This window comes from Salvelinus fontinalis, chromosome 5 (genome assembly GCF_029448725.1).
Source record: "Salvelinus fontinalis isolate EN_2023a chromosome 5, ASM2944872v1, whole genome shotgun sequence".
Lineage (NCBI taxonomy): Eukaryota > Metazoa > Chordata > Actinopteri > Salmoniformes > Salmonidae > Salvelinus > Salvelinus fontinalis.
The window spans coordinates 15,931,891-15,947,133 of record NC_074669.1 but is presented as its reverse complement, the minus strand read 5'-3'; the positions used below and the strand labels follow the sequence as shown (position 1 = coordinate 15,947,133).

Here is a 15,243-nt window from a genome sequence, read left to right as displayed (position 1 = left end):
GGGAGATGTTGTACCCACTGTGACTATTAAAACCTTCCCTAACTAGAAACCGTGGATGGATGGCAGCATTTGTGCTAAACTGAAAGCACGTTCCACCGCATTTAATATTGGCAAGACAACTGGGAATATGGCTGAATACAAACAGTGTAGTTATTCCCTCCGTAAGGCAATCAAACAAGCAAAGTGTCAGTATAGAGTCCAAGTGGAGTCGCAATTCAACGGCTCAAACACGAGACATATATGTGGCAGGGTCTACAGACAATCACGGATTACAAACAGAAAACCAGCCCCGTCGCGGACATCGACGTCTTGCTTCCAGACAAACAAACACCTTCTTTGCCCGCTTTGAGGATAATACAGTGCCACTGACGCGGCCCGCTACCAAAGACTGTGGGCACTCCTTCTCCGTGGCTGACGTGAGTAAAATATTAAACCATGTTAACCCTCGCAAGGCTGCCGGCGCAGACGGCATCCCTAGCCGCGTCTTCAGAGCATGCGCAGACCAGCTGGCTGTCTGGTGTTTACGGACATATTCAATCAATCCATATCCCAGTCTGCCTTTCCCCACATGCTTCAAGATGGCCACCATCATTCCCAAGAAAGCAAAGGTAACTGATCTAAATGACTATCACCCCGTAGCACTCACTTCTGTCATCATGACGTGCTTTGAGAGACTAGTCAAGGATCATATCACCTCCACCCTACCTGTCACCCTAGACCCACTTCAATTTGCTTACCTCCCCAATAGGTCCACCGACGAAGCAATCACCATTCCACTGCACACTGCCCTATCCCACCTGGACAAGAGGAATACCTATGTAAGAATGCTGTTCATTGACTACAGCTCAGCATTCAATAGTATAGTACCCTCCAAACTCATCATTAAGCTGGGTCTCGACCCCACCCCGTGCAATTGAGTCCTGGACTACCTGACAGGCCGCCCCCAGGTGGTGAAGGTAGGAAACAACATCTCCACCCCGCTGATCCTCAACACTGGGGCCCCACAAGGGTGCGTTCTCATCCCCCTCCTGTACTCTCTGTTCACCCACGACTGTGTGGCCATGCACGCCTCCAACTCAATCATCAAGTTTGCAGACGACACAACAGTGGTAGGCTTGATTACCAACAACAACGAGACAGCCTACGAGGGTGGAGGTGAGGGCTCTCGGAGTGTGGGTTCAGGAAAATAACCTCTCACTCAATGTTAGCAAAACAGAAGAGATGATCGTAGACTTCAGTAAAATAGCAAAGGGAGCACCCCCCTATCCACATTGATGGGAGACCAGTGGAGAAGGTGGAAAGTTTTAAGATCCTCGGTGTACATATCACAGACAAACTGAAATGGTCCACCCACACAGACAGTGTGGTGAAGGCGCAACAGCGCCTCTTCAACCTCAGGAAGCTTAAAAAACGTGGCTTGTCATCAAAAACCCTAACTTTTACAGGTGCACAATTGAGGGCATCCAATCGGGCTGTTTTACCGCCTGGTACGGCAACTGCACCGCCCACAACCGCAGGGCTCTCCAGAGGGTGGTGCGGTCTGCACAACGCATCACCGGGGGAAAACTACCTGCCCTCCAGGACACCTACAACACCCGTTGTCACAGGAAGGCAAAAAAGATCATCAAGGACAATAACCACCTGAGCAACTGTCTGTTCACCCCGCTTCCATCCAGAATGTGAGGTCAGTACAGGTGCATCAAAGCTAGGACTGAGATTGAAAAACAGCTTCTATCTCAAAGCCATCAGATTGTTAAACAGCCATCACTAGCACAGAGAGGCGGCTGTCTACTTACAGACTTGATATCATTGGCCACTTTAATAAATGGAACACTAGTCACTTTAATAACGCCACTTTAAGAATGTTTACATATCTCGCATTACTCATCTCATATAGATATACTGTATACTGTATCCTACACTATCTATTCTATACTATTGTCATGTCGTTGCCCTCTTTGGGTACAGCAAGCCCCATCTCCCTCTCCCTGCCTCTCCCTACCTCTCCCTGCCCCCTACAACTAGGCTGCTGTGGTCAGAGAGGTCGTAAATTCCTGGAAGAGATTGTCTCTATACTGTGTGCATGAGGAGACAGAGTGAGCTTTTCATAGAGAACAAAGGAATTTCTTCCACCTCACAGAACTTGAGGTCCGAACAACGTTTACGTTCCGGAGAAGATTGGGTGAAGAATCCAGCTACGAACTGGTCCGTTTGTTACAACTTGGGGAAGCTCATGGGAGACGGTGCAGCCACATTACCATAACACTGTTTATATAATAGCCTCAGATATGAGGTTTACATCTAATTGTTGTATAAGATGAATGAGTGAGTATGATACTGTTTGTAAAATTGTGTAATGTGATTTTGGACTGTTTAATGAAGGAAACTCCAATTCCCTTTTGAGTTAAACTAAATCAGAGGACCGCCCATGAGCCCACTTAGGGTCAGGCATCCTGGGACAGCCCTTTTTCGGCCCTTCCGAATAAAATCCAAATATCAAATCGGGTTTTCTATCACCAGACCAGCTTACCTCAATAACGAGAGGGCCAAGGTTTGAGACCAGACTGCTGAATCTTTTAACCATACCACGTGGTTAAACTCTTAGACTATCGATACCGACAGAATAAGTACAAGTCTTTGATATTATTTACTAGTCTGCAGCTAGGAATTCGGTATCATTGAACGCGAAGAACGACAACCTCCGAAACAACCATTCTACAACAACACGAATGAATGTCACTCTGAACTATCCACTCTAACCACGAGAGAGAGAGAGAGAGAGGACGGAAACTCTCCAACAGAAACTAACTTTTCAACAGCGATCAAGACGACACACTGAGCGTAAATATATATATTGATTGCAATTGTTCCCGAATGAGTGAGTGTTCCTGTGCAAAGGATTAGTCTTTCAAATGTTATAATTATCAACTTTGTAGTGTCTCATCTCAGTTGACCCACACTACCCCTTTTGTCCACCAAGCCGCGATACCGGTTTAGCCCACTAGGGAAAATTCTCCTATCATTTCTTGTAACCATATTTACTTTGTTTGTTTGTTTATGCATTTCTGTGAATTACTTAGTTAGTAATAAATAAATGATTTAAGACAATTGATGTATGGATGACTCATAGTGAAGACTGGGTTCGTGCAGATAACCAACAATTTACGACGTTTGGAATGAGACTAACGCGAGGTAAAGTAAATCATTCATTAATTAAGAAGATGAATTGATCAGATATGAAAATATCTGAAAAGTTATATTAGGAAATTATAACTTTGTAATCTGAATATTTTCCTTGGTGCCCCGACTTCCTAGTTAATTACAGTTACATGATTAATCAGTTTAATCGCATAATAATAATTACAGAGAGTTATTTGATAAATAAGTCTTCAGTTTAATGATGCCAAAGACACAACACTATCTATTACATCTTAGCCGCTCTGTCACTGCTCATCCATATATTTTATATATTCTTATCCCATTCCTTTACTAGATTGTGTGTATTAGGTTTTGTTGTGGAATTGTTGACCTGTTATTATCTGTTAGATATTGCTGCACTGTCGGATCTAGAAGCATAAGCATTTCGCTACACTCGCAATAACATCTGCTTACCATGTGTATGTGACCAATAACATTTGATTTGATCATGAAAGACATTGAGGAAAATATGACAGGCAGTAGCCTAGCCACAAACTAGAACTCAATTGATTGAACACAAAGTTTATTTCAATATGATTGAAATAGGCTACATGGGCCTATATAGCCTATGTATATTTAAAAGTCAGTCATTTCAGTTTTCATTTGAAGCATCATTTTATCCATTTTATCCTTTTTGGTAATGATTGCAAATACTTTGACAACTTGTACAGTTGAAGTCGAAGGTTTACACAGGTCTTAGCCAAATACATTTAAACTCAGTTTTTCACAATTCCTGACATTTAATCATAGTAAAAATTCCCTGTCTTAGGTCAGTTAAAATCAGGGCGTGACAGTACCCCCCCCACCCGGCCGAAAAACCTAAACTCCGAAAAACCTAAACTCCGACTCCGGCTGAAAAACCTAAACCTATAGGGGAGGGTCTGGGTGGGCATCTATCTGCGGCAGCGGCTCAGGTGCGGGACGCAGACCCCGCTCCACTGCTGGCTCACCCCACTTTGGTAGCACCTCGGGTGCGGGGACCCTCGTAGCGGGCCCCGGACTGGGGATCCTCGTTGCGGCCCCCGGACTGGGCACCCTCGTTGCGGGCCCCGGACTGGGCACGTCTCAGGAGGCTCCGGACTGGAGAACGTCGCTGGAGGCTCCGGGCCGGAGGCCGTCTCTGGAGGCCGTCTCTGGAGGCTCCGGGCTGGAGGCCGTCTCTGGAGGCTCCGGGCTGGAGGCTGTCTCTGGAGTGGAGAGACACACAGGAGGCCTGGCTCTGGGAGCAGGCACAGGACTCACCAGGCTGGGGAGACATACAGGAGGCTTCTTCCTTGGCCGAGGCACCGGATACACTGGGCCGTGGAGGCGCACTGGCGGTCTCGAGCGCAGAGCTGGCACAACCCCTTCTGGCTGGATGCCCACTTCCACCCAGCAAATCCGGGACGCTGGCACCGAGCACACCGGCCTGTGAATGCTCAACCGAGACACAGTGCGCATCACCCCATAGCACGGGGCCTGACCAGTCACATGCTCGCCACGGTAAGCACGGGGAGTTGGCTCAGGTCTCCAACCTGACTCAGCCACACTCCCTGTGTGCCCCCTCCCAGAAAAATGTGTGGGCTGCCTCTCTGGCTTCCTTGCCAGCCGTGTTCCCAAATAACGCTGCCGCTCCGCCTTAGCTGCCTCCAGTTCCTCCCTTGGACGGCAATACTCCCCAGCCTGCCTCCAGGGTCCCTTACCATCCAGGATCTCTTCCCATGTCCAGGAGTCCTCTCTACCACGCTGCTTGGTCCTTTGGTGGTAGGAAGTTCTGTCACGGCTGTCGTAAGAAGAGGACCAAGGTGCAGCGTGGTCAGCGTACATACTTTTAATAGTAGATGTCGCCAACAAAACAATACCAAAACAAACCGTGAAGCTTAAGGCAATGTGCCATCAAACAAAGTTAACTTCCCACAAAGACAGGTGGGAAAAAAGGCTACCCAAGTATGGTTCCCAATCAGAGACAACGATAGACAGCTGTCCCTGATTGAGAACCATACCCGGCCAAAACATAGAAAATCATTGAAACACAAAACATAGAATGCCCACCCCAACTCACGCCCTGACCAAACCAAAATAGAGACATAAAAAGGGTCTCTCAGGTCAGGGCATGACATCACCACTTTATTTTAAGAATATGCAATGTCAGAATAATAGTTGAGAGAATGATTAATTTCAGCTTTTATTTCTTTCATCACATTCCCAGTGGATCAGAAGTTCACATACGCTCAATTAGTATTTGGTAGCGTTGCCTTTAAATTGTTTAACTTGGGTCAAACGTTTCGGGGAGCCTTCCACAAGCTCCCCACAATAAGTTTGGTGAGTTTTGGCTCATTCCTCCTGACAGAGCTGCTGTAACTTATGTCAGGTTTGTAGGCCTCCTTGCTCACACACGCTTTTTCAGTTCTGCCCACACATTTTCTATAGGATGAGGTCAGGGCTTTGTGATGATCACTCCAATATCTTGACTTTGTTGTCCTTAAGCCGTTTTGCTACAACTTTGGAAGTATGCTTGGGGTCATTGTCCATTTGGAAGACCCATTTGCGACCAAGCTTTAACTTCCTGACTGATGTCTTGAGATGTTGCTTCAATGTATCCACATAATTTTCCTGCCTCATGATGTCATCTATTTTGTGAAGTGCACCAGTCCCTCCTGCAGCAAAGCACCCCCACAACATGATGCTGCCACCCCCGTGCTTCACGATTGGGATGGTGTTCTTCGGCTTGCATGCCTCCTCATTTTTCCTCCAAACATAACGATGGTCATTATGGCCAAACAGTTCTATTTTTGTTTCATCAGACCAGAGGACATTTTTCCAAAAAGTACGATCTTTGTCCCCATGTGCAGTTGCAAACAGTATTCTGGCTTTTTTATGGCGGTTTTGGACCAGTGGCTTCTTCCTTGCTGAGCGGCCTTTCAGGTCATGTCGATATAGGACTCGTTTTACATTGGATATAGATACTTTTGTACCTGTTTCTGCCAGCATCTTCACAAGGTCCTTTGCTGTTGTTCTGGGATTGATTTGCACTTTTCGCACCAAAGTACGTTCATCTCTAGGAGACAGAACACGTCTCCTTCCTGAGTGGCATGACGGCTGCGTGGTCCCATGGTGTTTATACTTGCGTACTATTGTTTGTACAGATGAATGTGGTACTTTCAGGCGTTTTAAAATTGCTCCGAAGGATGAACCAGACTTGTGGAGGTCTCCAATTTTTTTTCCGGGGTCTTGGCTGATTTCTTTTGATTTTCCCATGATGTCAAGCAAAGAGGCACTGATTTTAAAGGTAGGCCTTGAAATACATCCACAGGTACACCTACAATTGACTCAAATGATGTCAATTAGCCTATCAGAAGCTTATAAAGCCATGACATAATTTTCTGGAACTTTCCAAGCTGTTTAAAGGCACAGTGAACTTAGTGTATGTAAATTTCTGACCCACTGGAATTGTGATACAGTGATTTATGAGTGAAATAATCTGTCTGTAAACAATTGTTGGAAAAATTACTTGTCATGCACAAAGTAGATGTCCTAACTGACTTGCCAAAACTATAGTTTGTTAACAATACATTTGTGGAGTGGTTGGAATTTTAAGGACTCTAACCTAAGTGCATGTAATCTTCCGACTTCAACTGTATGTGTAGTCAACCTCGTTCTGAAGTTATCGGCAGTCAGTCAGCACCTCTTTTTCTAAGAGTATATCTGTCTATCTAAAACCTTGTGCTTCTACATCTGCATTGCTTGCTCTTTGGGGTTTTAGACTGAGTTTCTGTATAAGTACTTTGTGACATCTGCTAATGTAAAAAGCGCTTAAAAAATACATTTGATTGATTGGTTCATAATCTGTCCCCATAGGAGAACTCTTTTTGTTTGCAGGTAGAACCCTTTTTGGTTCCAGGTACAACCCTTTTGGGTTCCATGTAAAACCATTTCTACAAAGGTTATTATGTAGACCCAAAACAGGTTCTCCTATGGGGACAGCCGAAGAACAATTTTGGAACCCTTTTTTTTAAGAGTGCAAAGGTTTTTAAGAGCCACGTTACTAACGAAGACTCTGGGAAACAACTCGGCAACTAAAGATACATCGTTAGAAGAGGTTCTGATGATGAACTGAACGCTACGAAGGCGCTTGTAAACCAGGCTCTGGCCTATATTAAATGATCCAAGCTTGCTCTACTGAATAGCCTACCCCTACAACTCTAGCATTCTTTAGTGGATTCGAGATTTCTTTCTAAATACATCTAGTTACAACTTCGGCATGCATAAGCTGATCTAAACCTGCAGTGCCTTCTTAATAAAGCTACAACTTTGTCTGACGCTGCATTAGTTAATCCAATCCTGCTCTTGTGTTCAGACTTACTCAAGAGTTGTCTTTTCTAGATGCACAACATCAATCAGAAAGTATTGCGCAACACAATGCTTTGCTGTGGATACATCAAGCTATAATGTAAGTGAAAGTGCAAAGTTCATAGTGCTGTAAAAAAAAAAGTCCCCCAGTGACGGTCAGGCCATTAACTAAAGGGCTTGCCAAATAAAAGCAGCGTTGGAAGTTATGGAAGTGCTCCTGGCTGTGAGTTTCCTGTGTGGAGCTGAGGCTGTGGATATAGGTTTCACAAGGGGTGGGATACGCTATGCAGCAACAGGTAAGAAAATATGCAACTCACACACCCGATGAAGCTAAATGAGGTTTCACCTGCACTGAACCACAATGAGAGGAGTGAGAAACATGTCTTATATTTCAGATAATGCTAGTACCTATTGTTGGAAGACCCAACTGCTCCACAAAGGAAATGTGCTATTCAATACTCTAACCCAAGATCAAACAGCTGATGGAAAAACAAGTTTTATTAACAATGAACTGTTGTCTCTTGAAATGAGTTGTGTTACTTTGAAACTAGAACACTACCGACATAAACCCCTTGCTGCTAGTTCTCACTACGGCCAATCAATTAGACCTGATATAGTCCTGCATATCCCTTCAACAGTGTATATGGTGCATTGGAACTTCTTCACTTGTTCTCTGGTCCAGGATCAGTTTTCTCCTCCTAGCCACAGTCTCTCCCAGATGAGCTCACTGACTAATTTCGTCCACATTTCTGGGGTTCCGCCTGAGAATTCCCAGCAGAATTCCCGACCCCATCCCATTCCCACTCCGCACGCCTGTGCAGAACCGATTTTTATAATTCCCTGGCTGCTTGCAGCCAGGTGAGAGCTTGGGAAAATGGTCTTCTGGAGACAAAGCGGAGCAGAGCAGATGATTTTGACCCCTACACACCCAAAGACCAGCAACTGTGAGCTTAAGCCAAGAGAGAACTCAAGAGAGACAAAACCTAAATAAAACAACACAGAGTGTAAGCCAAAAGAGAACTCATAGAAAACTGAAACAAAATAGTTGTGCAGAAGGTAGTGTGATCTTCTTGGAGACAGACAGACACTGCAAGCGATCAAAGGCATGATCAAAGGTGCCAGTCTGCAGTGTGTGTCTACTGGCTAGACTACTAAAGCCACGCTCATTAAGGTGTTACACCTGGGTGAATCTCCAGACAGTCTTTGAATTCTCATCAAACAGTGGATCTGTAATTGTCAGCAGCATTCTTTTCAACAGTTTCTGTTTGATGTTTTTTGTTGTTTTAAAGTAGAAGATTTACATTATATTTGGTTTATTTGGATCTTTTAACTTAAACATTGGAGTGGAAAGTGCTACAAATTGTGTCAAAAAAGAATAACTTAAGATGCCCCCTATTCTCCAAACAAGATGGTATATTCTATTAATTCTAGTAGTTGGAACAACTGAGAGCCGAAAGTAGGCTACATGTTTTATTATACATAGAATAAGAAATACAAAATGCTCTGTAATATTTTCCACCTTTACTGTGAGCCCAGCGCAAAGCATTGCCACAGCAGCCAAAGTCAACAAGCTGTGTCCTTGGTGTAGCCACACGAGAACGACCCTCTGGGTAAAGTTGCCAGTTCTGCTTCCAAACACACACATTCCTTCCAAACAAGAACGTGCCCAATACTCTAATTCTCCCTCTATGGCGGTGGTGGCGAAAGGGACTGAAGCCCAGGAAAAAAGTGTGTGTGTGTGTGTCCGCACATGTGTGTGTGAGACACTGTCAGTAGACACACAGGCTGCAGAGTTACCCAGAGCCAGCCAACAACATTGGGGTGGGCCACATTATGACTGGTTAGCTCTTCTACCCCACATCTAACAGGGTGCGGTACAGACGTACCTGACTCTGCCTTCTATCCCCTTGTAGGCTACGCTACACTGCTATAATGTACTGTAGTTACTCTATGCAAACAAAACAGCAGGGAAGCGATATTGGCTGTCATGTCTTGTTAAATGATCTAATTGAAATCACAGCACCAATTTCCCCACAGCCACAGTCTGTCTTCCTTTTACTGCACGTTTCAACACAGCACTGAGGCACCGAGTCGCTGTGGAACTTAACAGGCTACGCTGTCCTAACAGTATTTTGATATGGTCTTGGATGGTGTGTGTGTGTGTGCATGCGTGAGTGCATGCCTGCATGCATATATGTGTATGGTGAGTGTGGGCTACAGATAATGACTAAAGCTTTGGGCTCGTCCTACCTGTCAGACAATACACCAGAGCACATCAGGAATTCCTTCACTAACACCGCAGGACACATTCTGACTGTGTCGCCATGGTAACCACAGCAGCTTGTCCATGGCAGCAGTCTGTGGGCCCCAGTAGGTTCCTGTAAGGGGGCGATATGACTGTGTCCTGCTCAGAGACCTGCTGTCACTGTTCTAAACTCAGAATAATGGACCTCTGGTGAGAGGGGACATGTCACACATACACTATAAATGCATCGCATAACCCTACTGCTTGCGAAGAGACAGCTTGCTCTGTCATTGACTAAGTCCCAGTGGGCACCGATGATAACAATTTATGACTTTTGGCCCAGCACTGTTATGACTCAACACGTGATACACAGAGATCCATTTATCCAATACAAGATGGTTTCACAAACCAGCTAGGATTCAATTGTGACACATGACACAGTTGACACGATATTAAACATCTGTCTTTTGAGTTCCTTGAAAAAGAGGTTTACAATGTCGCTGCGTATTGAGAAAACATTCTCAATACGTACGTGTGTGTGTGTGTGACAGAGAGAGAGAGAGAGAGAGAGAGAGAGAGAGAGAGAGAGAGAGAGAGAGAGAGAGAGAGAGAGAGAGAGAGAGAGAGAGAGAGAGAGAGAGAGGGAGGAAGAGAGAGAGAGAGGGAGGAAGAGAGAGAGAGAGGGAGGAAGAGAGAGAGAGAGGGAGGAAGAGAGAGAGAGAGGGAGGAAGAGAGAGAGAGAGAGAGAGAAGAGAGAGAGAGAGAGAGAGAGAGAGAGAGAGAGAGAGAGAGAGAGAGAGAGAGAGAGAGAGAGAGAGAGAGAGAGAGAGAGAGAGAGAGAGAGAGAGAGAGAGAGAGAGAGAGAGAGAGAGAGAGAGAGAGAGAGAGAGAGATGGTTATTTTGACACTTAGTTATTGTTGTTACTGTTGTCCCGTTGACCATTTTGATTCTCATTTTTATATTGTAAATAAGCTTTGGCAATATGTACATTGTTACGTCATGCCAATAAAGCAAATTGAATTGAATTGAATTGAATTGAGAGAGAGAGAGAGAGAGAGAGAGAGAGAGAGAGAGAGAGAGAGAGAGAGAGAGAGAGAGAGAGAGAGAGAGAGAGAGAGATTGAGTAAGTGTCTGGCTGGTAAAACCCAAATCTACAAAGGGAAGCAGCATTGCGCCACATAGCAGTCATCCTGCTATTCTCTCTCTCCACTCCAGAGAATGTTAACAGCCCTTCCAATCAAACAGCGCAGTATGTCTGATAACAACAAATAAGGGGTTCTTGCTCCCCAACAGTCCTGACTTACTATAGGATTATAGGTAATTTAGTACCATGACCTCTGTAGCTCAGTTGGTAGAGCATGGCACTTGTAACGCCAGGATAGTGGGTTTGATTCCTGGGACCCATACTTAAAATGTATGCATGCATGACTGTATGTTGCTCTGGATAAAAACTTCTGCTAACTGGCAAATTAAAAATATTATGTTACAATCCAAAACAGAAAAACAGACTCTCTCTCACTAATGGTCTACAGTACTTCTCACCACAGAACAAAAGACACCCTTGAAACAGCACAAAAGTGCCCTGCAGTACAGAACTCCTGGTTTAATTAACTAAAGAGCTAATCAAGACCTTTGAATTATCAAAGTAGCTATCATCACCACAAAAGAGCAACCCACTGGGCACACACTGGTTGAACCAACGTAAACTAGACGTTGAATTGTCTTCTGTGCCCAATGGGAAGACTCATGAGATGTCTGATGGAACTCCAGTTGTCAATGTCCCACAAAAATCCTGTTGTTTATGAAGGAACATAGAAAAGCATATGAAACATTGCGCAGTAGGAATTAGTGAGGACCTGGGGGAGGTCAAAACCTAATAGAATTTAAGATGATGATTGATAGCTGTCTTTTAAAGGTAAGTCCTGTAAAAACTCTGGAGAGGTTCCTGGTAAACTGTACGACATGACATCACACAGAGCTTTCTATGTCTCTCGTACATCTTTCAAACCAAGACGTTTTTCGTCTACTTTTCTTTATATATGTAATGTATTGCCAGCGACAAACCCTATACTTTTATTTCCACTAACCGACCTAGTCATAATTGAGGTAAAGGTCAGGCACTGACGTTGGGCGATTAGGCCTGGCTCACAGTCTGCGTTCCAATTCAACCCAAAGGTTTTTGATGGAGTTGAGGACAGGGCTCTGTGCAGGCCAGTCAAGTTCTTCCATACCGATCTCGACAAACCATTTCTGTATGGACCTCGCTTTGTGCACGGGGGCGTTGTCATGCTGAAATAGGAAAGGGCCTTCCCCAAACTGTTGACACAAAGTTGGAAGCACAGAATCGTCTAGAATGTCATTGCATGCTGTAGTGTTAAAATTTCCCTTCACCGGAACTAAGGGGCCTAAGCCGAACCATGAAAACAGCCCCAGACCATCATTCCTCCTCTACCAAACTTTACAGTTGGCCCTATGCATTGGGGCAGGTAGCTGTACTGTATTGTACTGTACTGTACTGTGCTGTCCAAACTTGTGAAACATAGACGTCTATGATTGGTTTTTCTGGAAGATGTTTTCTAAGACCCCCTTTTCATCTGTTTGACAAGAAATCAAAGCCGTTGCTTATTCTTCATTTCTAGGATGGAACATTGTCTATATATTTTTATATATGCCTTATAAAATAAAACATTTGACACAGCTTTCATTTGACATGCTCATATGAACTTTACATGTCGGTGCTCAAGGGGCCTTTTACATGGAAATGACCGCTATCAAAGTACTCTACAAACATATACAAAAGCACATGTGAAAACACACAAGCATGCATTGCACACAGCCACACACACAAGCATGCACACACCCACATCTGCATGAACCCCCTTTTAATTTGCACTGACTCTCTTGCACCGACTCTATGCACACTCACTGAACTCTGCATATTGACGCCACATACACACACACACACACACACACACACACACACACACACACACACACACACACACACACACACACACACACACACACACACACACACACACACACACACACACACACACACACACACACACACACACACACACACACACACACACACACACACACACACACACACACACTACTCTGTTTATTATCTATCATGATTGCCTAGTCACTTTTACCCCTACCTACATGTACATAATATTACCTCAATTACCTCGTACCCCCAGCACATTGACTCAGTACAGGTACTCCTTGTATAGTATCGTTATTGTTATTTTATTCTGTTACTAATCCTATGAAAATGTTTAGCAAATTTTTCTGATTTGTTTTGATGTGTAAGCATACAACTGACACAAAGATACTATACCCGTGCATAGTGTGTGGAGTTCAACATATACAAAACAGTCAAACTTACAATAAATACACATTAAATATGCATGTTACTGTTTCAGTCCCATAGTAAAAAAAAGATTCACAGAAAGTACAAAAGGAAATCCCCCTCAAACCAAAACACATTCACACACAGTTAACACACACTGTTTAAAGGCTTATTTTGCCATACCTTTCTCAGCTGGATGAGCCCTGTAGAAGTGCTCTTGCACTGGTTTCTCATTTTGTGAAATCTGACACTGGATGAGGCAGCATTCATTCGCATGATTTCCTTTAGATCAAAATGTCCTTTATCCCCTTTCTCCTTCGGTTTTACACCCCTACCCCTGCCTCCAAGCTGCTCTCTCACTTAGCATAGCCCCTTGCCTCTTCTTTCCAAGCAGCCAAAGAGCTTCTCCTAGTTTCTCCACAAACTTGTTTGAAAAAGGACTAGGCAGTCCCTCCCCTTTCAGCCAAAATGTTTTCAGTTATTCTCTCTCAAACACTCACTCGGACTATCTTCTCTTTCAATGATGTTGCCTCTCTCTCTCTCAAACTTTCCCACCCCTCCTCTCATGGCCCCCTCCCTCTCTCCCTCCCTCCCTATAGTACCTCCCTCCCTCCTCCTCTCCATTTCTATCATCAGCTCAACCCATACCCCCACCCCCCCCCCCCCACCGCTGAACTAATCTGCAGCTGGCTGGGAGAATGAAGCCCTGGTTTCCAGGGAAACGGAGTGTCCTGCTCAAAAGAGGAATGGAGCAGGAAGGGGCAAAACTGAGAATAACTGAAAACATAAATAAGGGCCTCCTCCGGGAGCCAATTAAAAGCTCTGAAGGGCATCTCTTCCTCTCTCTGAGGGGACAGTGGGGGCCTGGCTTTCCTGCACTCCACTGTCTTTATCTCGGATAGTAGCTTTTATTTACTGACCAGTGACCAGTCCACAAACCCCCCAATAAAACCAGAGCAACAACATGTGTTTAATGCAATGTGTTTTGGTAGCTACAGATGGCCTGTTGTTCCTCTGCCCTAACATGGGATGGCGATGTTTTGGTTGACTTCCAGTAATTCGGTAATTACAGGTGAATTAATGGTTTTAAAGATGTATAGTTCCCTCACTAGATGACTGACACGTGAGACTCCCACTGTCTCAGAAAAAAAAGAGTGACAGATTGAGTGAAAATATAAGTTAGATGTGAGTCTGACATTTTGATGACATCTAAGGCTAACAAAGGCATAGGAGTGTATTTTTATTGTATCAGTAAAACATAACTACTTGTTTGGTTCAGCAGAGGCTGCTGAGGGGAAGACAGCTCCCAATAATGGCTCGAATGGAGTCAATGGAATGAAATCAAACACATCAAAGATGTAGTTTCCATGTGGTTGATACCATTCCATTCACTCTATTCCATCCCCCCCTCAGCAGCCTCCACTGGTGTGGTTATAGTCTCCCTGGGTTCTCACTGAGAGAGTTCAATGAGTTGAACTAGACTACCTTACCCTTTCCTAGGCTACCCTTCGCAAATATCAGTGACTCCAACATGGCATAGAACCAGAGAAACAAACTCTGTGACCTTCAGGGCCAAGGTCTGACCTCTCCCTTTTTTTATTTTTATTTTATTTATTTATCCGTTATTTTACCAGGTAAGTTGACTGAGAACACATTCTCATTTGCAGCAACGACCTGGGGAATAGTTACAGGGGAGAGGAGGGGGATGAATGAGCCAATTGTAAACTGGGGATTATTAGGTGACCGTGATGGTTGAGGGCCAAATTGGGAATTTAGCCAGGACACCGGGGTTAACACCCCTACTCTTACGATAAGTGCCATGGGATCTTTAATGACCTCAGAGATTCAGGACACCCGTTTAACGTCCCAACGTCCCTTTGAAGTGCAGGAGAGATGTGAAAAGCCTATATTTCCCCATCAATGGCTGAGGGGACAGGATGGTGGCAATAACATCTGTTTGGCATTTCTCCTAACTTTTGTGTGGCTAGATCCCCGTTTCCTTGTCCTCTCTACTCAACAGCTGGGATGTGGAGGACCTCTGTCCAGAGACACGCATCATGACTAGGAATGATACTATCAGTTTTAGATAGATGAAGCCCTATCGATGAC

The 15,243-nt window shown here is 44.5% G+C and overlaps 1 protein-coding gene across 2 annotated transcripts in view; it reads right to left on the bottom strand.

Moving 5' to 3' along the window:
• si:dkey-82f1.1 (DENN domain-containing protein 2A) overlaps nt 1-13,679 on the bottom strand; it is a 55,014-nt gene extending 41,335 nt beyond the window's left edge. For both annotated transcript variants that reach the window (XM_055922612.1, XM_055922613.1), the window contains exon 1: nt 13,318-13,679. The gene's annotated coding sequence lies outside the window, so the exon portion shown is untranslated. The remainder of the gene's footprint in view (nt 1-13,317) is intronic.
• Nucleotides 13,680-15,243: the final 1,564 nt, after the last annotated feature.